At 41.4% G+C, this 25,903-nt stretch overlaps 1 protein-coding gene and 1 pseudogene across 1 annotated transcript in view; one reads left to right on the top strand and one right to left on the bottom strand.

The window, feature by feature from the left end:
- The window catches only part of SNX24 (sorting nexin 24), a 170,763-nt gene that overhangs the window by 123,086 nt on the left and 21,774 nt on the right, over positions 1–25,903 (bottom strand). The window lies entirely within an intron of this gene.
- Positions 21,694–23,303, top strand: LOC136121203 (SNW domain-containing protein 1 pseudogene; annotated as a pseudogene).

The following is a 25,903-nucleotide window of genomic DNA, read 5'->3' as shown; positions in this document are numbered from 1 at the left end:
CCGAAGACCAAGGCTGTTTTCTTCCACATGGCCCATGACCTAACACAGTGGCATTTTTTTCCAGTTAAACTCCATGGAGTTTAACTCAAAATCAAAAGAAAACCTAATCTCAGATTTATTATCAAGAAACATTAGGCATTCATAACTGTGCTTCCTTGGTCACAAAGTTCATTTTAAACAGCATGTTGAACAGGATTAAATACATGAAGCCAAATTACTGATGACTACGTAAATTACTAATCATTTAAGAGTTTATAAAATATAGACAAAGCTGTAACTATAAGACACTTTTTTAAACCTAGGAGCATATAATTTTGGATTTGTAAAAAAGGCATTTAGACATTTAATGACCTTAAAATAATTAAGAAATAGATATTGTAATTTTTTTAAAGACTAAGCATTCCATTGGGTGACTTCAAGAACTGATTACTCTCAAGCTTCTCTTGCTCTAGTTTTAAAACTATGTTAAACTAAACCCACATAACTCAAGACTTTACAAGGGCTGCAAAAACCAAACATGAGGTCGCCTGTCCCTACTGTGCCACAACCAGACACAATACTCATAAATTTATGTTTTTTATTTAATATGCATTATTTTTGTACATCTCTAAATGTAGTTATTGGAAAATATTGTACAACTAGGAAAAGAAGAGAACCAGATGCATCAGTACAGTAAATGGAGTATTTCAATCAAGAACAGTAGTCCACCAGATGGAACCACATCACAAATGGAACAAAGCAGGTTATCAAAAGTAGGAAAATTTAGAAACATACACTTCTCAAACAGACTCACAAAGTACTTGTGCTTTAGGGCTTCCCTGGTGGTGCAGTGGTTAAGAGTCTGCCTGCCAATGCAGGGGACACGGGTTCAAGCCCTGGTCTGGGAAGATCCCACATGCCGCGGAGCAACTAAGCCCGTGCGCCACAACTACTGATACTGCGCTCTAGAGCCCGCGAGCCACAACTGCTGAGCCCACGTGCCACAACTACTGAAGCCTGCACGCCTAAAGCCTGTGCTCCACAAGAGAAGCCACGGCAATGAGAAGCCCATGCACCGCAAAGAAGAGTAGCCCCCGCTCGCCACAACTAGAGAAACCCTGCGCGGCAACGAAGACCCAATGCAGCCAAAAATAAATAAAACTATAAATAAATTTATTTAAAAAAAAGTACTTGTGCTTTAAATTACAGGAGCATGGGGCAGATATACTACAGTAAACCAAAATTTAAGGATAATTAGGTAACAAGACTCAACATTAAATATATAGCCACAAACTTCTCAGGTTTTAAAAATCCATTCAATGTGGCCCTTCTTTCATCCAACAAAGATGAACTGAACACCGTGTAGGTGCCCAGTACATGGGACATAGGTGGATGCATAAAACACAATCTGTAGGTCAGAGTTCATAGACCAGTGGCTGGGACACACCTGCTCATTGATCATTATAACACAGTGCAAAAACTGGTATAAAAGAGACATAGGGGCTTCCCTGGTGGCGCGGTGGTTGAGAGTCCGCCTGCCAATGCAGGGGACACGGGTTCGTGCCCCGGTCCGGGAAGATCCCACATGCCGTGGACCGGCTGGGGCCGTGAGCCATGGCTGCTGAGCCTGCGCGTCCAGAGCCTGTGCTCCGCAATGGGAGAGGCCACAACAGTGAGAGGCCCGCATTCCGTTAAAAAAAAAAAGAGACATAAACAGTATACAGTAGAGGCAAAGAGGAGAGTACAAACAACTCTACCTGGGGCAGTTAGGCAATGGTCTGCAGAGAAGCAAATATCTGAGCTCGGTGTTGACTGGGCTCTCTGTCTACAGGGCAGACATGGCCCTAGGACTAGGGAACAACAAGGACAAAGACAGAGATCCAGAATTGATATGATACATCTGCACGACATTAATAAACTGGTGTGAGGTGAAGCTTGGCTGAGTCTTGGGGGAGGGGAGGTTAGGGGAGAGGGCACTGCTGAGAGGAGGTTAAGAGGCAGATTGGGACAAGATCAGGAAGGGGCTTTTCTTACCCCTTTTCATACCCATAAGTCTGAGCTTTGGACTGTAAAGAGCCAAGAGGCAGCAGAAAGGCAAACTCAAAGGAGGCGTGGAAGGACACAGTGAGGGAGAGCCTCCTCTAGAAGAGTGGGGTGGCACTGTCACCACTGAGAACACAGGGGAGGTGTAGGAGACCAGGAGCAGGGACCCGGGGCAATAGATACTTCTGGTAAATCGTTGAATGCCAAGTCAAGGGAGAGACAATGATTATCCTTATGTTTTATGTTGGAAACCTGGGTTGATGGCGGTACCCAGACTCAGAGGTACAGAGGGCAAAAAAATATTGTTTGTCTTTGGAAGAGAGAAAGAATGGAGATAATCAGTTTGGGGCATCTTGACCTTAGGTACCTACAGGAAATCGAGATGTAGACACCCAGTAAGAAGTAAGACAGGGCAGAGTGATTCCAAATAGGCCACAGCGGAGGAGGGCACTGTGTTTACCTCCAGAGGCCAGGGTCAGATAGAAAAGGAATAAGTATGCAAGACACTCTAAGGGAGAGGATGGAGGGTCAAGATCCTGAAAGATAAATTTGTGGAGTCCATGGGGCAATGACAAGAGGCAAAGTCAAAAAAGTTGGAAGCCAGGTAAACCTTCCATTGGAGTGCAGTAGGGAACAAAGACATCAGAGGAGCAACAAGGCCCAGGACATGGCAGTAAATGAGGCTGGAATGCCCAAATATCTACTGCATACCAGCCCCTCTGGACCAGGCTGATCTTCCCCGAATTTTAAGACCACTTATTATCTCTTGGTACTTTGTCCTTAACCATATATTGGTTTTCATTGTTGTAACTATAATCTCTTCAAATAGGCTATTTCCAAAAGGAAAGAAACTTTTATATTTTATATATCTTCTACATTCTCCTTTCTGTCACCCACAGTACAAGGCATAAAGTAGGAACATAATAAATACTAGCTAAATGAAAAGAAAAGCTATATTTCAAGACTTCCAACACTTAGGTCATATGGAATAGTTCCTCATAATAAATACTAGCAATGTTTTGTCTTTTTAAAATATCTAGATTCTTTTTCCCACTGAAAAAAAATGCTTATATTAGTAAAGGAAAAAAACTGTGGTCCTCAGGTCTTCACAGGTAAGATTTTATCTTCTTCCAGTTACACTGATACCACACGATACCCATTTCCGCATGGCCTTATAGAACCGAAATTTAAACATATTACTTTCTAATGCATAGAATTGCATTTGCCCTGCTCCTAATTTTTAAAAGGTTTTATATTTCACATTTTAAAAACTGCTTCTACTAAGGCCCTTGTTTTTTTCTACCTGTGAGTTAATCATTCTTTAAAGTTTCCCCTTCCTCTGCTATGAGAATTATCCTCACAAGTGCATATGCTGTCCTGAAGATTAAGATCTCACTGAATTCCTTCATCATGGTAGGAAGCACCCAGCAAACAGTGAAGCTCAAGTAACTGTTGAAGGAATTTTATATTATTCAACAGAAGCATAACCAATAGACTATACGCTCAGACTTTTTTCCTGGTGCAGTAGTAAATTTCCATTGACTTCACGATAGTTGAAGAAATAAGTCCACTGACGCTACTGACACTACACAGCCAGCACCAACCCTCCCCTTGGAGCATCTGATGCCAGAACCCTACCAACAGCAAGGAATGTACCACACTAGCTCCAAAGTCATCATGACCCCTTCCAGGTGGATGCTGACGACTACAGCAGGGAAAGAGCAGAGAAAGACCAGGCTCTTTCAGATGAAGCAGAGATCTCATGGTGGAGGTTGGCAGGAGGTGGTGAAAGTTATGCCACCAGGAATGGCAAAGAGCAAAGTTTTCACATCAAGAAAGAGTTCTCAACAATGGCCAGGACAGCGGCCACCAATAATGCATACACACAGTAAGCCTCTAGCCACCAAATAACACATACATATCCACCAAAGGTTGGGAACCACTTACAAGGTTCTTTGCCTCCAACTCCTGGACTCTGATTTGGAAACTGCCCTGATCATCACCACATTTGGTCCACCTGCTTGTTAACAAAAACCCCTGTAGACCAACGGTTCTCAAACCTAGCTGTAAATTAGTGATCTGCAGGATGGTTTGAAATTATTAATGTCCAGGCCTCCAAGCTGACCAATTAGCCCCAAGTTTCTGGGCAGAAAACAGTATAAACAGACACATCCACGATCATCAAGATTTGACAGATGTTTACATTTTTCCATATTGACTTTGATTTCACTTTAAGAAATAAAATGTTATTGATTCAGCTAAACCCATAGTTAACCTCCACACCACCACCACCCCCTTCTTTCCCTGGTCTGAGCTCTGCCCATAAATACACAACTGGGAGTGCTGACGGACTGGCCAGAGCCTGACCCTCTGACCCCAGGCACATGGCTAGCTGCACTACACCACCTTGCCTGTAGGAACTTGGGTTTTGATTATTATTTAGAAAGTTATAAATAGAAAGGAATTCTGAGTAAGCCCCACAGCGTTTGAATTGCATGTGTATTATGTCTTGCAGCCAATTTTCCCCTTGCCATCAGATAGAATACACCTCCATTTTTATGATGTGTATAAGGGAAAATAAGGTTGAAGGCAATTTAACACTGGCTCTGTAGGAGCCCATCTATGCCCTAAAGTTTCACACAGGCACACTACAGTGAACCTGCTCTAAGTTACTGTATATGAAGGTAACACCAACTCTCCTCTGAACAGAAAAAAATCCCGTATTTCACCCAACAGATCACAATACACACACACACAGAGCTTTCCAGAACATCTGTATAGTCTCAATTTGTAATTACTAAACTGAAGAGAAGATTCTATGATACTGCTGATCTTAACATCAAAGCCTTGTAAATGAATAAGTGAGCATTTTATTTCCCCCCCAAAGCAACAGAAGACAAAAAGTCAAATACTTTTCACTTTTTTTGAAGGGCTCAGCAGAAGAGTGAACCCACAGAAAGTTTCAGATATTTAAAGAATTAAGTCCTACTAATATTATGAGAAACATGATCAGTGAACAGATTTTCCCGTTACAGAAAAATTTAGAAATCTGAAAAGCAGCCTAATAAATATGGAGAGTATCTAAAACTACTTGTTTAAAAAAATCTTCAGGTGCAAATGTGTATGTACTTGTACCCACACAGATTTATTCACTGCCTCTTGATAGGAGATTTTTTTTTTTTTTTTTTTTTTGGCAGTACGCGGGCCTCTCACTGTTGTGGCCGCTCACATTGTGGAGCACAGGCTCTGGACGCGCAGGCCCAGCGGCCATGGCTCATGGGCCCAGCCGCTCCGCAGCATGTGGGATCTTCCCGGACCGGGGCACGAACCCGTGCCCGCTGCATCGTCAGGCGGACTCTCAACCACTGCGCCACCAGGGAAGCCCCAATGTTAGGAGGTTTTTAAAAAATACTCTTATGTTGTTACAACTAAATATTTGGAGTGACAAAATCCTACCCCTTCCGACAAACAGCAGTGAAGTTCTGTATCAGGAGAGTGCAAAATGACCAACCTTCTCTATTTAATATGCTAGGTTGTATACTGTCTTCTGCCTCTTGTGAATGCACCCCAAACAAATATTTGTACATGTATCTAAGAGCTCATAGAAAGTAGTAAGATAGGATGGGAAAAGAAACAATGGGATCATGTTCTCTAAAATAGCCTAAGAAGGTAATTTATTTTTAATAAAAATAGGAAAGGGTAACAATATTCTTTCTTACCCTTAGGAGCTCTCTTTTTGAAAAAAACTGTAATGACACTTAATTTTAGAAATTCATTTAATGACAGCTTTGATTTCCATTTAATGCACACAGTGACACCTACTGGCATTACTGATGAGGCAAAGAAGACCAGATCTGAAATTAATGCATAAGCAGAGACCTCTGAAATATATATGTTCATGTCCCTCATGTTAAATGACACTTCAGTTAAGTACGATATTCTAAAACTCTGTATTGATCTAATGTTAGAAATAAGCTAGAGGAAAGCCCACATTTCTGGCTTTCAATTTTAAATTACTGAGTGCTGTGAGAATGACACACACAGGGTTCTAGAGACTTAAGCGTTCCGTTCACATTTTCCAAAAGCCATAAGCATTTATTTTTGGTGGCTGGAGTTAAACCTCAGACCTCATAAAGTCAATATGTTTGGTTGAGGGCAGTCATATAACGTGATAATTTTTAAAAACTATATAAACCAAGAAAATAGTAGTTGGGAGACTTAGCTGCTTTATAAACAAGCTGTGGGCTATTATAAATAAACCGTGTCCTATTATAAATAAGCTGTGGTCTATCACAGAAACAAGGCAAGACTTATAAGACTTTTTTTTTTTCCGATTGTGTATGTGCTAATGTTGAATCTGGCCATAGGGAGAGAAATAAACTCTAGACGAAGCAAGTGGGAAAAATATGGGCAAGTGAATAGAGCATCCATGAGAAATCTGGTAAACTACAGGTGGTGTAACTTTAAAATAGAAACGGAAGGGTTGGTACAGGACAGGAGGTTTCCAAGATGATAGGAATGGTGGCTGGCAGCCATGGAGGCCACCAAAGTATGAGAGCAGACGAGCCCTTGCCAGCCACAACTGAAATAGCATCAGTCAGGCAGAACCAGACAGAATGCCACGAATATGTGCCTGGTAAATTCTGACTATGAAGTCAACTTGTTGACTGAATGTATCTTAAGAAAAGGATATGCATCTCACATACCAACTCAGATCACTGAGGATGGCTACACTGTAGTGCTAAGGTTTCCAAGGCTGAGTCAACAGAAAAGAGCACTGGGATCGATTAGCAATGTCTGCCATGGAAAAGGAGGAGGAAAATTACAACGCATGTGCCAAAGATCGGCTACCTCGTTATCCTAAGATTTCAAAAAACTCTGCTTCATAACTTCATCCATTTCTATCCTGCTGCACTTTTTTGCTTGTATATTTGGTCTTTGCCTTTGTTTCCAAGTGAAATTTATTTTGAAAACAGCCCTATCTTGGCTCAAATGAGGAGAAGAGGAGGTTTTCTTTGGCTAGCTGGAAAAAACATGGGGAAGGTGGCAGGGACAACTGGTGAAGCAGAGCACTGACCTGGAAAGGGCGTAACTGCTGGCACTCATGGAACACACTATGCAGAGGTCTCCCCTGACAGGGGTGACAGCTGATCCCCCAGCTGAGGGTCTTTAACACAAAGAACACAGCCCAAGCTCTGTGTCAAGTCACGAGGACACCAGGGTGCCTACACCCTTGGCCCAAGATGTGGGATGCAATAGGGTGTGAATTATCTCAGCGGGGCTGACGCTTAAATCCAAACAACAATGAACTCTCTTCTCCACCAGTAAATTATGTGACCTTTAAACCAGCCTATCATGTATTACATTAGTTAGAGATGATATCATGTTAAAATTAGATGTGTTTTACCTAAAATTAATACAAATGGAATAACTTTATCATGAACAAGTTAATGGCTAGACCCATCCCCTAGGTTTATTTCCTCCTCTATACTTTTCTGTCTTATAACTTTTCTATTACAGATATATATGACTTTCTTTTAAAGTATTTTAAAAGCAAAAGATCTCTATTTCTTCCACAACTGTTAAAAACTGTGTATCTCTAAGCTTTTCGTAGGTTTGGGAAGTGGGGGTGTTGGCCTAGTTAAAATAAAATGGAAACTATCTCTGAAACAACTTAACAAAACTTACAAAACTGTCCTTTAAATATAGGGAATATTTATTTGAAACTCTCTCTAAAAACTAATTCCTATAGGTTTTAGAGTTTGACCATGGCAGAATGAATGCCAAGGTGGGAAGAGGCAATGGCAGTTACAAGGGTAGGACAAATCTACACAATAAGGAAGGAGAACTCAGAAAGAGAAAGGCCACATACTGCTCATAGTCGACTAGAAAACTGTAACCATGTCCACGTGCTCAATTCCTAGTTCCCTGAGCCAAGATGTAGGGTCCAGGTACAACCACAAGCCAACAACCAAAATGGTAATCATCACATATGGGTAACTCACTGCATGTAACTTACAACAAATGTAGCAATGCCAACATATTCAGAGTACCTGTCTACATGTACATTAAATATTCTGTAATACCATGCAATTACCACATGAGACTAAAAAGGAATTTGGATCCATGAATTTGGATTACATATGTGATTCTAAAAACAGTATTTTAAAGTCAAAACAAATTCTCTGAAAACCAAGGCAACAAGTGCCCTCAAACCATGAATGGTCTGTGCAACCATATGTGTTTTTACTATGCAGGAATGAAAGTTAGATATAAGGTTTTTAAAAAAGATAAAATAAATAAGAGAGTTCCCATTTTGGCTGAATAATACCAATAAGAGAAAAATTTCCCTAACTATATTTTACTTTTAGAAAGTGCGGCTAAACTAAAACAATTTCATGAAACCTAGCACTTGTATGTAGCTCAATAAAATTACTTAATATTGATTTACTGAAGAGTATTTACCTTACCTTAAAAGGTTTCCTTTTATTTTTACTTGGAAGCTAGACAACAGTATAATATGTGCTCCCACATATTTGTCTCATGTTATTTCTATGAGAATATGCAGTCAGATAACTAAAAATTACTGAGAATATCTAGATTATATTAAACTACTAGATACCGGGCCATTTCTCTTCCTAGCCCACTTCTAAAAACATCCCTCCACTGGACTATAACACTTCAAGGGCAGAAAACAAACCTTATTTTTCACTATGTCACAAAGCAGAACTAAAAGAATGCTGTGTCCATAGCAGTTGCTCATTAAAAAATTGCTGCAAAAGTATTATTTGTAAGAGCAAAATAATGAAAACCCAAATGCCCATCCATAGGAGACTAGCCACACAATGAAGTACCATGTAGCCATTACAAATGAGGAGGATTCTTATGAACTCACACAGAGTGCTTTCTAGGATATACTGACTGAAAAGAAACATCAGGGAAGAAAGATTACATATAGTATGTTAATTGCTATGAAAGGGAAAATAAGGAATGAAGATATAATAAGAGATGGAGATATATTAGGTTAAGAGTGTGTGTGTGTGTGTGTGTGTGTGTGTACAAAAAAGAAACACAAGAAGTATAAACCAGAACCTAATAACACTGGTTACCTATAGACATTTGCATAGAAGGCAAGGAGAGCGAGACTTTTCCAAAAATACCTTTGTATATAGTTTCGAACCAAATAAATTGTTCTATATATTAATAAATGTAAACAAAAAAGATGGAAAAACCAAATTGAATATAAACAGAGAAAATAACCTAACTGTACATTAAATTTTTTTACATAACAATATAGAGTAAATAATGCAGGTATATTTTGAACATAGTATTCTAACTACACAAACATAATGGGACATATTTTAATACAAAAAGGATTGCATAAAGGTCTTAAATTTTATTTGGTAGGCTTTGTGTTAGAATAATTTGGGGCTTGAAATGCTGGAATTTTTATGCATGAAGAAAAAGGAGATACATGAAATGTAGTCATAATTTAAAATGGGTATATACTCATACTCATATGAGTATGATATATAGTATATATTCAGATATATACACACATATATGCCTATTATAATAAGTATATATGTAATATAGCTCTAGCAACTGAGAGGGTCTGGTAGCAATGATAAACCATAGGACACTTAGCATCCATATCTTAGTTTCTAGATGCTATTCCCCACTAAAAAGAAGCAGGCATCCATGGGAAAAGTCTCAAATTGGGCAAGTCCACAGTGAACCTTCATATCTTGTTGGACAGAAAGAAACAGTGATCAAAGACAAATGCGGTCATGTCAAAAGGACACAAGTCAAATTGAATGAGATCCCATGGGACAAATTTGGGACAATTTGGGCATTAAAAAGAATAATGACAACACTAGAAAAAACTTATACTTAAAAAAAATATCCATGAGTCTATAGAGATATGAGGGGAGAACAAGGAAGGGGAGAAGCTCCTCTTCACAGAAGAATGCCAGTTAATAAACATGGAAGAAATGATGGAATTAGAAAAATCATCATTTTGCAACTACCAATTTAATAGCTTAACCAGGCCAAAGATCATTATTCCTGTTAACCACTGGGTCAAAGGAGTGAAATGTTGTAATTTAGGGGTGAAAGTAAGTGTGCAAATTATTTTCAAAGGATTCACCCAAAATAAAAAAATAAATATAAGTGTGTGTGTGTTTCTGTGTGAGTATGTGTGAGACAGAGAGACAGAACAAAGCAAAGGTGGCAAAACGTTAACAACTGGTGAATCTGAGTGAATATAAGTACTCTTTGTACTGTGCTATCAATATTTTTTCAAAATTAAACACTGGGGGAAAAAAATAAAAAGAAATAGGTTTGCTACAAGGACTACTCCATTGTTTGTAGGTGCTAACTATGTTATAAAGACGTATGCCTTTGACCTCACAACACTCATATTCTTAAACTGACAATTCCTATTTCACTGACAGAAGCATCGTTTTGGTCACTAGATGGTCTCCAACTTACACACATACTTTGTTCTTATGTGTTTGCTTATAAGTCAATATCTACTACTGACAACACATTTCTTCACAGAAACATTAACTTTCCTAGCCAGCCCCCAAAATATATTCAAAGAATAATATAGCTGAATATAATGACAAGAGTTTGAAAAAAATCAGTCTATACATAAATAAATCAGACCAAAGCCAATTTAATTTTTAATAAGACTTGAAGATCTAGTAATATTTCTCCAGAATAATGAGAGGCCTTTTTGGGGAGGATGCATTATTGCTGAAATAGCAATAAGTGTAGGAGGAGACAAATGAAAATCTGAAGTAATGCAAAACTTATACTTTTAAAAAATAGATTGTAGGGCTTCCCTGCTGGCGCAGTGGTTGAGAGTCCGCCTGCCGATGCAGGGGACACAGGTTCGTGCCCCGGTCCGGGAAGATCCCACGTGCCGCGAAGCGGCTGGGCCCATGAGCCATGGCCACTGAGTCTGCGCGTCCAGAGCCTGTGCTCCACAACGGGAGAGGCCACAACAGTGAGAGGCCCGCGTACCGCAAAAAAAAAAAAAGATTTGATACATAAATCCTCAATTTGGAAAAACAATTTGCAAAATAATAAGTATGTTATCATTCCACTTCTGTCTGAAGGGGGATATACCAAACTATTACCGATCAGAGATCAGAGAAAGGGAGGAAAAGAGGCTTTTAGTTTTTATTTCACACCCTTCTGTATTATTTATATTTTATTTAAAATTCTTGCAGGAAGTTATTGAAGGGATGAAAGTTTTAACTATGATTGTTTTTGAATAGGTATAAGAAAAGATTATGATTAAACTTACAGCATATCTAGGGCTCATTTCCTTAAAAATAATCAATTATAGTCAAAGAAAGGATAACATTGGGGACTTAATGGTCCGGACAGGGCTCTAAGTCCACGCTTTTAAAAGCCGCTCTAAAGAGAAACCTCTTCCTTAGAAGGAATGATGGCGTTAGAAAATTTCCATTTTGCCAACAACACAGTAAAAACTTATTCAGGCAGGAATCATCAATGGATGCTGAATCAGGGAGGAACCATTTGATAAGGAAGAGAACATTTATATAATTGTAAAATGTCTCTCCAAACGTTACTTATTAATTACAAAAGGAAAAATAGTAAATATACAACAGTGAAAACCAACAAAACCTAACCAAGTGCTCAAAACTAGCATCACGAATTAGGGGCAAACAAATACCATGTGCCTCTGGATAGGGTACCCTAACAAGGACATAGTAACATTAATGGAGATTTCCAGCTCCAAATCCATGACCTGAGTCTACCCATCAGGAGCCATCAGACAAAGCTAAATTGAAGGACAGTCTATTTTGACCTTTTATAAAAATGACAATGTCATGGAAGACAAAGAAAGACTGAGAGAGAGTTCCAGATTAAAGGGGGCTAAAAAGACATGACAACTAAACGTAATGCTTATCTGGATACTGTATCAGGAGAAAAAAAAAATGCTCCAAAGGATATTATTGAGACAACTGACAAATTTGTGATACAGACTACAAAATAATCCTGGGTCAATGTTAAATTTCCTGATTTGACAATTTCACTGTGGTTACGTTAAGAGAATATTCCTATTTTAGGACACACAGATTGAAATAATGAGGAGTAAAGAGGTATAATATACACAACCTACTCTCAAAGGGTGCAGAAAAAGATTACATATATAAAAAGAGGGATGTAGGGAAGAGAATGATAAAGCAAAAGTGGTAAAGCTTTAAAAATTGATGAATCTGGGCTTCCCTGGTGGTGCAGTGCTTGAGAGTCCGCCTGCCGATGCAGGGGACCCGGGTTCGTGCCCCGGTCCGGGAGGATCCCACATGCCGCGGAGCGGCTGGGCCCGTGAGCCATGGCCACTGAGCCTGCGTGTCCGGAGCCTGTGCTCCGCAACGGGAGAGGCCACAACAGTGAGAGGCCCGCATACCGCAAAAACAAAAAAACAAAAACAAACAAAACAAAAAAAATTGATGAATCTGGTTAGAAAGAAATGAGAATTCTTTGTACTATTCTTGCAACTTTTTTGTACATTTGAAATTATTTCAAAATAAAGTTTAAAATATATTCTCTCTGGCCCCATTACCTCTATGACCTGCTCTCTCTCTGTGTAATAAGCTGGTCTGATTGAATAACAGGTATCAAGGAGTGGGGGGGTGGGTAGGGCTATGAGGGTACCAAGAGCGGAGAGCACCTCTGCTGAGGGGTCTGTGTTCAATCTCACCTGCTGACTCTTCTGTCAGAACCTCTCTCTTAATTCTCACCTGACATACTTTACAGTCTCTCTTGCTTATTCTGCATTAGTAAAGTTTAAGATGAGTCAAGTGCAGTTGGGGCTATAATTATTGAGCGCAGACTTTACTGAGAGAAATGGATTGCCTGACATACGTTTTGTCAGATAAAGAAACAACTGAGGGTCATTCAATATAACAATAATAAGTAGAGAGACGATTCATAATTCATATCAGACCAACTTATTCCTATAGGAACCCAAGGAAAAGTTAGAAAATGTGTTTCATATCTGAGACTTCCAAATTCTAATTTCATAAGTTAAAATGGACACATATATTCAACTGAATAAAGCAAACAGTGTCATTAACCCTGACACTGTCTGATTCCTCTATACAACCAATGAGATTACCACAAAAATATTTATCAGTCTATCCAAGCAAAGTTCTAACATAAGAATCAGTGATGTGACAATCTTGGGTAATACATTTCTGACAGTTCTGAAAGTCTACTGGATGCATTAACCCTTTAACGTAATGCACAAACATTAATAGAAGTTCAGAGAGTTGTGACAAAAGTGAACCATCTCTAAAGAAACCAATTAATCACATTAGTTTAAAATTTGAAAAGAAAAAAATACAATATTCAGGAAGATATGCCATCTGTTCATTTCAAGACATCAAGAGATTTAGCTAGATACAAACTATATATGAACAAATACAGAAAGATGCTATTACATTAATAAGACTGCTTAACAAAAAAGGAAATCAAATATACAGAAATACAACTTAAAGAGCTGTTTCATCTTTGGCAAGAAGGCAGTCTGGAATTGTGATTTGGAATAAGTGATTTCTCAGCCTTTCTCGGGGTCACAGATGTGAAAATCTGCAGACCTCCCTGGAAACATACATACACATAACATGCAAGATTTTACAGGCAGTTCCAAGATGAGGAAATTGTGTTGAGGGGCAGTTACCTCCTACCTTCTGAAACACAGATGAGCCAGTTAACTGACACTGACCAAACACTGGTAGCCCAGCTGACTCCCCCTCTTGCCTCGACACTCCTTGCTCTGTACTCCATCTCTCCTTCTCTGCTCCCCTGTCCTTTGCTCTGCCCCATCCATTCCTACACTCCACCCCCCGTCTCTGTGCCCAGCTGGCCCCAATTCCTCACTCATTCCCATTTCTCCCTCATCCTTCCCATCCCCATTGCCTTAACTGGTCCAGATATGGAAATAAATTATACTTTTGAGTGATTTAACTAAAGTTTTACGTTATTATTCATAATTTTAAAAGCCAGTGAGCTGAAAATTTTACATTTACAGACAGAAGATTGAGAGATTGGGAGGGGGAAAAAAGAAAAAGAGATGAAGGGAGGGAAAAACAGTGTTTTCCAAGAAAAAAAAAAAAGTTGTTTTATATCGGGCTATTACTTTTTGTCTTTGTATTTTTTCCCCACAGGTCCATACTAGGAAAAAGTGCCGCCCTCCGCCTCCACCAGGAGGGTTTGGGAACACAGAGAGCCCTGAGCACCCACAGTGGGACCAGAACATAGGGCCTACAGATGAGGGCAGGAGATTCTTCCACACTGGGCCAGGGTCAGGGCCAGGAGGCCAGACGCCGAGGGGCGGGCTCTAGAACCAGGACCTGGCAGATGCTGAGATGGTACTAAGTCCAGCCTCCAGGAATCGGCAGTTGCATTTTATACACCTTTCCAGGTAGCTAGCACCGTCCATGGCTCTGCCATATACTCTAAATCATGACAGGATGACACTACGGGACAAAGGCGAACCGACAGCAGATTATGTGAGGAGAGGAGGAAGACTAAGTTCAGCCACACTCAGCCACAATTTGTCGACAAAATTCATAATCCCTCTATTGTGGAAATTATTTGCAGGTGAGTTATTTCACAATTAGACAAATTTTTCACGCTCTTAAGGCAAAAGTCCACAGAGGCACCGCTATCCATCTTTCATTTATTGTATGTTCCCTCCATGTCAGGCACCATATAGAGGTATAGGTAGAGATATTTATATTTCTACGTATTCATAACTTAATGTCATCCTCAAAATAACCATATGATGTAGTTATATAAGCCCCACTCTGTAGATGAGAAATCTGAAGCCTAGCACAAATCACCCAAAGTCAAACACACTAAGTCAGAAGATGGAATCTGAATACAGCTCTGTCTCTCTGACTCAGAAGCCTGTGCTCTAAGCCTGAGTTTCTCAGCTTCTCAAACTTTCCTGTGCAGGTGCATCTCCTCGGGATCTTGTGAGAATGCAGAGTGATTCCCGTAGGTCTGGGGTGGGTCCTGAGAGTCTGCATTTCTAACAAACACCCACCAGGGCTGCTGCTCCGTGGACCACATATTGAGTAGCAAGGGGCTAAATAAACTATTACATTTACTAGACTCATTCCATACTTACAGCTGTGACTTCTAAAATGTGACACTGCTGCCAGAAATACATTTCTAAAGAGTTAACTACTTTAAAGATAAAAACAAGCAATATGTTTTACATATTAAACTGTGCAGGGATTTTTATTTTATAATTCAGAAAACACAAGCTTGTGACCTAAAACCAATTTTTAATGAAATAAAATGCATCTCCAATTTTTTCTGCATGCAGTCCTGTTGTTTACAGCCAGAAGAATCTCTTCAGTGTCCTATGCCCAAACCAGATGCATCCCGCGTTTCTACCAGGAAGCCATCAGAATCTATTAAAATTACTGTACACTGATAGCAGCAGGGACATGACAAATCGCAGGCCAAGAGTCAGATACCACAGAATGTATTTCAGGGCTTTGGGGGCAGGCCCATTTGCAACCAAATGGTATTGTGTGAGGCTGGCATTCTCAGTGCATGACAAACTGATGCAATTTCAGTGCTGTCTGCAGGCCAGGGGAGATTTCTCTGATGCTGGTTGTGGTTAGTTTACCGAATTGTGCAGAGTTCCCAGATTTGAATCACTTGGGGCCTGAAAGGGCTTCACTTGACAAGCTACAAATAATTACACTCTACTCTTTCCATTGTACTCTATTATTTTGCCCCCCTTATCTCCAGGATTTGAGCTTTTGTGAACAAGCAAGGTCGGCTTCTATTTTGACCACAACACAACAAAACATTGTTCTTTTCTGATATGATAAATAAAACAAGGCCCTGCAGACTAAACATTTTTATCAGGCCCATTTTCCACTTTTACAGGCAAAAGTCAACTTTGAGCTCAGTTAGAAAGGGTGAGCTGGACAAAGCAGGCAGGCAGGTTCCTGCAATCCTCACTTAAGGATGTGCTCTCGCTATCTGGTTATCGCAAAACCTCATTTGAAAAATGGGATATTGACTGACAGATAAAGGGCACATGGGCAGTGGCTCTTAACAAGGTTTCTACTTCCCTTGTTCCCCTCCCTCTCATCTCCAGCTCCATCCTAACAGCTCTCATTCAGATATTCATAATGAAAAAGTTTTCCCAACTTGGGATGCATGCAATTAGAACCAAGCTGTCTTATGTCAGTGCACTGCTCAGAAACACCAGAGACTCCAAATTCAAGTTTGCTATTGAAGAAAGCAACTTGTGGAAGATTTTAAAGAGCATATCACCCAACTTCAGGTGGCTCCTAAGGACAATATATTGATTATTGCTCCATGTATTTTAATTGAGTAAATATGAAGCTTTATGCTTTCATACTTTTCCAAAGAAAAACACAAGATTTTTGTTTAAACTCCAATGTCAAGTAACATTTCATAAAGTTCTAGTCTCCAGAAAAGTTAAAAAAAAATCTATAATGATGATTAACACTGACTCAAATAAAGTAATCTAAACATCCCCTTTTAAAATCTGTTAAGCCTTGAGTATAGGTCAACCCTCCAGACTTAATTTTTGCAACAACACTATGACATGCCTATAGAGTTTCATATAATAAAAACTGGTCATTACTATCCCCATTTTAGAGATCAGGAAACTGAGGCATGGAAAAGTAAAGTAACTTGCTCAGTGAGTCACAGCTACTAAGTGGTAGCAACTGGGAACTGAGCCCAAAGAGTGACTTGAGCTGCCTTGAACACGGCTTCCTAGTTCCACAATTCCATCTACCTAAGGCCAGGTGGAACACAAGCCCAACATATCTCATCTAAGCAGAAACCAAGAGCCTGGAGAGTATTCAGGTTGACAGTAGAGACAAAGAATAGTGAGATTAAATTCTCATCAGTAGCTAAAGGATCTAAAACATAAAATTTCAGCTCCCCAAAGTAGATACCTTGATCCTGCCTCAGTACATGTCTTGCCGTTAAACTGGACCCCTCCTACTCTTCAAATCTGGCTTGTCTAATATGGCAACACTCACCACAAACCACTATTGGGCATTTGAAATGCGGCTAGCCCAAAGGGAGGTGTCCTCTACATGTAAAACACACCCAATTTAAAAAGCTACTACAGGGCTTCCCTGGTGGCGCAGTGGTTGAGAGTCCCCCTGCCGATGCAGCGGACACGGGTTCGTGCCCTGGTCCGGGAAGATCCCACATGCCGTGAAGCGGCTGGGCCCGTGAGCCATGGCCGCTGAGCCTGCACGTCTGGAGCCTGTGCTCCGCAACGGGAGAGGCCACAACAGTGAGAGGCCCGCGTACCGCAAAAAAAAAAAAAAAAAGCTACTACAAAAAATATAAAATATTCATCATTTTATATGGATGACAAGTTAAATAATATGTTGGATTTATTGGGCTAAATAAAATATATTACAATTCATTTCACCTGATTCTTTTTACTTTTTAAAATATGGCTACTAGAAATATGTGGCTCGCTTTATATTTCCATTAGATGATGTGCTCTAAACTCACCCCTTAATCCCAAACTTTGTATGGCTGAGTCATTGGCACAAGCTGGCTACCTGACAAGAAAAGCAACTCCAAGAACAGAAGTCTGCTTCGCAGGAAGCCTCCTTTCCACTTACACTCCTTCTCCCTTCAGATTCCTCAGGCTCTCACACCACTGTCCCCTCCCCTTGACATTGAAATACTGTCAGTGTTCTGATTTAGAAAGAGCCTTTACCTGACCCTGCTTTTCTTCTTGCTGCTGTGCTTTCTTTCCCTCCTTTCACTGTCAAAGCACCTGAAAGGGTCCACACTCCATTTTCCTCACTCTCTCCAACTTCCCTAATTCACTGCAATCTGACTTCCATCCCCCCCACTGAAACTGCTCCTCAAAGGTCCACATCCTCACCTCTTCCTCCTGACCCCTCTGTTCTCTCTAGAACAGCTGCTGGGCCCCTAACCACACAGTGGGCCTCGCCTACCCATGTGCTTCACCTGGACTGATGACCAACCAGGCACTTGGAAGACAGGGACAAAACCTATGTATCGAGCTCTGTCGACCTGTCTGTTGGACTCTGTCGACCTTTGCCCCAATTCTATGCTGAATTCTCTGCTGCAGCCCCTTCATGAATGTGCATGAACCCTTAGCTTAAAACTTCCCCAGTTTTGCTGTTAGGGGAGACACTGCTTTGGGAAAGATCCCCGGTGTTCTCTTTACTTGCTGCAAATATTCATCCTTCCTTCTCCCCGATCCTTGGTTTGGATGTATCTTTTGGCTCAATACCCACCAAGAGGCAAACCCAGTTTTCAAGTAACGGACCCCTCCCCTTGCCTCTCCTGTCCAGAATCACACTGAGTCTCAAGCATCATCTGAACAGTGAACATGAAGACACAGTCAAAGGAATAAGAAGCAAACCCTTGGGCAAAGGTGAAAATCTTGTCATTGGCTACTAGGAGGAAGTGAAACTGGAATTGGTTCAGAAACGGAAAACACAAGCTAACCAGCTGGGGGTGGGAGAGCAGGATAGGTTTCCTGCAGGCAGAAGAAGGTGAGATTCGGAGGCATGAGAAGCCCAGGGCCTCCAGCAACTGAGCTATGGGGGAGCAGTTCAGGCACGTAGGGCAGAAAGTGCCAAGTGAAGAGATAAGAGGTGGAGGACTAAATTTTATTTTATTTATTTATTTAATTTTAACATCTTTATTGGAGTATAATTGCTTTACATTATTGTGTTAGTTGCTGCTGTATAACAAAGTGAATCAGCTATATGTATACATATATCCCCATATCCCCTCCCTCTTGCGTCTCCCTCCCACCCTCCCTATCCCACCCCTCTAGGTGGACACAAAGCACCGAGCTGATCTCCCTGTGCTATGCAGCTGCTTCCCACTAGCTATCTATTTTACATTTGGTAGTGTATATATGTCAATGCCAATTTTTTATTTACCTTTTTTAGCTACCAATTCTAGACAGTTTCTAAAGCCCACTGTTCTGGAATCCCTCATACCCACCCTATGGCACTGTCCCTTCATCCTGTCACTTATCCATCCCCCTACCCTAGCCTGGTCCACGGCAATAGTCTCATAGCTGACTCCAATCAACCCCCTTTGGAAACATTCTGTACATCAAGGTAAGTTTAATCAACATGACGTCCTCATTTTCATGTCACTTGGCTGTTCAGAAATATGCTCTGCAGCCCTGTTTACCTCTGCACAAAGTTATCCGATTTCAAAGTTTCCGAGCCCATCCTTACCTGTTGCTGGTGACAGGCATTCTCTCCTCTCCACCCCCACCCAAAGCAACTCGGACATCCCACCTTCTAGAATGTGCCCTCCTCTCCCCAATCCCCGTCAAAAGTGGAATGAACTCTGACACTTCAACGATGGTGGCTGCCACCCTCCAGGAGAAACAGAGAAAAGGCAGTCCTCCACAGGGACCTCTGCCACCTGGCTCTGCCCCATGTACCCAGAATACTTCACCCTCCACCTACCACTACCTCCTGCACACTGGACACTGCTGCTCTCTTTCCATCGCCCATCACATAATGTTCATTTACATGTTTTTACCTTTTGGGGGGTAGGGGTTCCTTCACAAAAGGCGTATCCTTTCCATCTGCTTATCTAGATCCTATCTATGCTTCAAAACACAGCTGAAGCCATTTCTTGTAGGAAGTCTTCCGGGTACTTTACTCCTCACTGATGTCATTCTCAAAACCTCCATTCAATACAACTTGCTATTTTTCTACCTGTTACCATAAAGCATTCATTATTGATTCATGGGTGCTGTGTCATTTGTGTAGAACTAAACTGCAAACTCCTTGAGGGCTGGAATCATGCATTATCATTGTCAATTGCCCGTAGCTGGCAACAAGCAGGGATTTGAAGACTAGATTTACTAAGTTATACAGATTAAGTATTGCTACTTTATAACAGATAAATGCTTTCCTTCCTCTGTATGCTAAGACTAAGAGCACAGAGGTTAACTGGCAGTGACCTTTAATAATCTCCATCTATCCTTCATGGAACTATCCCTGAAAATTAACTATCTTACAATGTTACAAATATATTAACTAAGCAGTTGATCAGTTCCAAATATGTTAAGGGGCTTTCAAAGACTAATATTTCTTTATTTTTATAAACTGACACTATGATAAATGGCCAATGAAAATGAATACATTACTAACATAGAGCAAATGTTGTTTTTTAAAAACTCTCCAAATCTAAAAAACTGGAAAATAAACATATACTTTGAAAATGACAGTACTGTAGTCAACTTAAGAATCTAGGGTCTACCCACATTCATTTAAGAACAATCTGTACAGCACCTGAAGAACATCAGTGGAACTGTTTATAAAGGTTTAAATATAAAATCGTGCACAAGATATTCAGGAGGAAAGATCACAACTCGACAGTTCTCCATCATGCCAGGAGGCACTCCTGCGTAGACCCAGGGCAGCCAAAGGAAGCAAAAACTGGATAAATCAAACAAAAGAAGTACTTAGTCTAGCTTTTGCATATCTAACGTTAAAAGACACACACAAGATTTTAAATCACTTTTCACCATTATTATTTAATAAGCCAGTTCCTGGAACTTTTGGCTCTGTACCCATTTGCAATATGAAAATGTTTCCTATATTTTAACTCTGCACATTACTGGACATTCAAGCTTACAAAACACTTCCTTCAATTACCAAAACTCACTCTCCCATGGGCTATCCTTTGTACTGAGGTTCTGTTTCAAGTTTCTCTCCAGGGTTTAATAACGATACTGGAAAACTCGTTTTGGTTTCCTAAATCAAGCCCCAACGAACCGGGTGCATGGCTTCCAACTCTGACCTCCAAATCCCAGGAACATTCCAAAAGGTACTAACTAGCACGATGCCCCTCCACCAGGACCACTTGGGCAGCAACAAGACCAGAGCCCTTCGGATCCAACTGGTTCAGGAGGAATTCTGGTCACTGGAGCTGCTGGCACTTTGGTCCCATCAAGAATAACTCTGCACACCGCACCTCTCACCGCACCAGAATCACAGCCGGCTTCATTACAATCTCCGGACAGAAGGCTTACGACATGCAATCTACCTGGCAGGCTAAACAGCTTCCTCCTGTGCAGTGTCGACTCCAAGAGACTTCAGACCCCTGGGCAGCTGGCACTGAGCAGGAGAGCAGGGATGCCCAGGCCAGAGGTAGAGAAGACACGAGAAAAGGTAAAACGTGTGCTTCTCACGTGCTGCCACAATAAAGAAATCTATCATTCTCCTCCTGTTTTTTAGACCCAGGATAGTAACAGCAACTATCTTTTAGTGTATGTCCAACACCATAGTATGTGCTTTTCATTTGTTATCTCGGTTACATGTTTATCTTCACAACTCTCAGTGCCAGCATTCCCCCAGCCTTACAAACGAAGAGACTGAGTCATTAGGACACCTGTCCAGGTGAGAACCCAGGTCTGGCTTACCTTCAAGCCCAGACACTTTCCGCCCTGCTGCACTCCCCCTAGACTGCGTATGCCTCAAGCAAATGATGGCAAAATATTAAAAGAAGACTTCTTTAGAAGTGCATATTTGCACGGGCAATCCATAAGACTCAACTACTTTTTCCCCATAAAAATGAAGTCCTGAGATGGCGCTCACCAGCTTTTTGCCTGCACCTACTCAGCTATCTCAGGACCAGCTTGAGGCTGAAGAAAAGGCAAGATCGCAGAGATCACGACAGACCTCCCCGGTCTCCTCCCGAAGAGAAGCTACCCCATACGGGTACCGGAAAGGCTGGATACCTCGGTTATTAGAGGATTTTGGAGGTGGAGGTGCTTTTGCAGAGATCCATGTGGCCCGGTATCCCCTGGATATGGGACGAAAGAGAAAAATGTCAAATGCACTGGCCATTCAGGTGCATGCTGAAGGAAAACTTAAGTATGATGCAATTGCTCGACAGGGACAGTCAAAAGACAAGTTCATTTATAGCAAGTACACTGACCTGGTTCCCAAAGAAGTCATGAATGCAGATGACCCAGACCTGCAAAGACCTGATGAAGAAGCCATTGAAGAGATAACAGAAAAGACAAGGGTAGCCTTAGAAAAATCCGTATCTCAGAAGGTTGCTGCAGCCATGCCAGTCCAAGCAGCAGCTGATAAACTGGCCGCTCCTCAGTATATCCGATACACACCATCTCAACAAGGAGCGGCGTTCAACTCTGGAGCTAAACAGAGCTATTCGAATGGTGGAAATGCAGAAAGATGTGATGGAGCCTCCAAGGTTCAAGATTAATAAGAAGATTCCCCGGGGACCACCTTCTCCTCCTGCACCTGTCATGCACTCTCCTAGCTGAAAGATGACCGTGAAGGAACAAGAAGAGTGCAAGATTCCTCCCTGTATTTCAAACTGGAAAAATGCAAAGGGTTATACAATTCCATTAGATAAACGTCTGGCAGCTGATGGAAGAGGGCTGCAGACATTTCACCTCTATGAAAATTTTGCAAAACTGGCCGAAGCCCTCTACATTGCTGATCGGAAGGCTCGTGGAGCTGTGGAAATGCGTGCTCAAGTAGAGAGAAAGATGGCTCAAAAAGAAAAGGAGAAACATGAAGAGAAACTTAGAGAAATGGCCCAGAAAGCCAGGGAGAGAAGAGCTGGGATCAAAACCCATGTGGAAAAAGAGGATGGGGAGGCACGTGAGAGGGATGAAATCCAGCATGACAGGCGAAAAGAGAGACAGCATGACCGGAATCTTTCCAGGGCAGCTCCAGATAAGAGGTCGAAACTGCAGAGAAATGAAAATCGAGGTATCAGTGAAGTCATTGCTCCGGGTGTGCCCAATCCTCGGACTTCCAATGAAGTTCAGTATGACCAAAGGCTCTTCAACCAATCCAAGGGTATGGACAGTGGTTTTGCAGGTGGAGAAGATGAAATTTACAATGTTTATGATCAAGCCTGGAGAGGTGGTAAAGACATGGCCCAGAATATTTACAGGCCCAGTAAAAATCTGGACAAGGACATGGTTAGTGGTGACCTAGAAGCCAGAATAAAGACTAACAGATTTGTTCCCAATAAGGAGTTTTCTGGTTCCGACCGTAGACAGAGGCCGAGAAGGACCAGTTCAGTTTGAGGAGGATCCTTTTGGTTTGGACAAATTTTTGGAAGAAGCCAAACAGCACAGTGGCCCTAAAAGACCCTCAGATAGCAGCCGCCCCAAGGAACATGAGCATGAAGGCAAGAGGAGGAGAAAGGAGTAGATACTTTCTTCAGAGTGAATGAACTACTATTCATAACCCTAATGATGCAAGTCATATGGGGGAACACTTTGCAAATGACCAGGATAAAAACCAAATCTGGGTGTCAGAGCCCAGCACTACTTTTTATTAGAGGAGAAGGGGGGGGGGGAATGGAAAAATTCTACTTTGAATTATTTATTTTTTTAAAGAGTGGGTTGTGTTTGTGCTTCTCCCACCTTTTGGCATTTATAGAACATACTGCCCCGCACATGAAATTAAGGCCACTTCCTTTCGAGTGACATCAGTACTTTGGGGTTAATATTTTGTCTAAGAATGACTGCTTACGAATAAAGTTACCCCAACCACAGTGCGTAGAAAGAAGGATGTTCACACATTGGAGCTGTCCTGCCAAATGATGTTTGCCCCTGTTGTGCTCTGTTTTAATTTGGAGTGGGGAAAGTACGCTCTTGCTTGGTGCAACTATCTGTTTCCAATAAAAACATTTAGACAAAAAAAAAAAAAAAGGAAGTCATACACAGATGTAGGGAACAAACATATGGACGCCAAGGGGGGAAAGCGGCGGGGGGATGGGTGTGGTGGTGGGATGAATTGGGCGATTGGGATTGACATGTACACACTGATGTGTATAAAAAAATAATAAATGAAGTCATAATATTCAAGCTCTCTGGAGTTCTAAGTAAACTTTTTTCATGGCACTGTATTTTGCGTTTGGCAAAACTTTATCATTAATTGGTTTTGACAGAGTGTGTCTACCGGACATGAGAAAATCCTAAACAGTTCATGAATAAAATAAACACAGGTCAAACTCTAATTCAACTTCATGAACCCCAAATCGCTTTGCCATACTGGAATTTCTATGAAATGTTTACTTGAAAGGCATTATTTTTGTTGTTTTTGTTTTGCTTTGGTGGTAAAGTGAAGGAACAGGAGAGGGGTTCGCAGTATCCAATGTACTCAAATCAGGAATCCCACACAAGCCTAACTTAGGGAACTCTCTATAGAAATCCAACATAAAGATTTAAATTCTTAGAAACAAATGCCAACACCAACTACTACAGAACCAACCATGTGTTAAGGGCTTTACACCTATTATTTCACTTGATTAAAACAATCCCTAATGGATATAAAGCATTCCTAGCATGCCTATTTATGAGAACCAAGGCTCAAAGCATTTAAACAACTGGGGACTGTTAAACACATGGTTAGGAAGTGGCTGGGTGTCATCCAAGGTCCACTCTTCAACAGTGTTGCTACTTGTCTTCTCACAGAAAGTTATCTCAAGGAGGCCAAGGTTACAAAGTAAACATAAACATCTACCTGATTCACAAAGGCTGGCTCTAACGCTGCATGGGCCAGTATCAGAACAAGTACAACACGCTGACACTTGTCAGCACCCAAGGGCGCACATCAATTTTCCCCTCTACTTGGACCATCACACCCATTTAGTGCTCCCTGGTTGCCCCATGTGTTACACAACAAGGAAACTTGCTGGGAGACCCCGCCCCCAGCTGTCTTTCACACAGGCTTCTAGACTGTGTTTTGGTACCTGGCCTTCAGAGAAGGACTGAGCCAAGGTTGTGAAGGCAGAGAGAGGCCTAATTACAGCGGTAGCTCTTTTTGCACTAAACGTAATCTGAGGCAGACCCTTGCCAGGCAGTTCACATGCCTCATGCCATTTAATATTGGCTATGACTTTATGGTTAGGTATTACCGTTCACCTGTTTTAAGGATAAGAAAACTGAAGTTAACAGTTTGCTCATATTGAAGCTTGTTAACATAACTGTGTTTATACATTCAACTCTCCATGGAGCAACACAGGATTAGTTGATTTAACTATAGCTCAGGTGTACATGGTGTTCACAAACAGGAAGAATCTTTCTGAAAAAGAGTTCTGGGATTTCTTGAGGGTCTTGGAAAGAAACTGCTGAAAGTGATGGCAACCTTAGGGCCCAGTACAGCACCTGGTGTACTGTAGGCCTTCAAGAACCATTGGTTGAGGACTTCCCTGGTGGCACAGTGGTCAAGAATCTTCCTGCCAGTGCAGGGGACACAGGTTCGAGCCCTGGTCCGGGAAGATCCCACATGCCACAGAGCAACTAAGCCCGTGCGTCACAACTACTGAACCTGCACTCTAGGGCCCGCAAGCCACAACTACTGAGCCCGCCTGCCACAACTACTGAAGCCCACGTGCCTAGAGCTTGTGCTCCACAACAAGAGAAGCCACTGCAATGAGAAGCCCGTGCACCGCAACCAAGAGTAGACCCGGCTCGCTGCAACTAGAGAAAGCCCGCACGCAGCAATAAAGACCCAACACACCCAAAAATAAATAAATAAACAAATGTATTAAAAAAAACAAAGAAAAAAAGAACCATTGGTTGGGTAATTCCCTGACTGTCCAGTGGTTAGGACTCTGTGCTTTCACCGCTGAGGGCCTGGGTTCAATCTCTAGTCTGGGAACTAAGATCCCCCAAGGCATGTGGCCAAACACAAGGGAAAAAAAAAGAACCATTGACTGAATAAATGAATGTAAGTAAATATTGGGGCTGATGAAATTGTGCCTCACGTTCCACATCTCCATGCCTTCACCCAGCCCTCACCCA

This window comes from Phocoena phocoena, chromosome 3, assembly GCF_963924675.1.
Source record: "Phocoena phocoena chromosome 3, mPhoPho1.1, whole genome shotgun sequence".
In the NCBI taxonomy this organism is placed as follows: domain Eukaryota; kingdom Metazoa; phylum Chordata; class Mammalia; order Artiodactyla; family Phocoenidae; genus Phocoena; species Phocoena phocoena.
The sequence above is the reverse complement of the archived record's forward strand: the minus strand, read 5'-3'. Positions and strand labels throughout refer to the sequence as shown.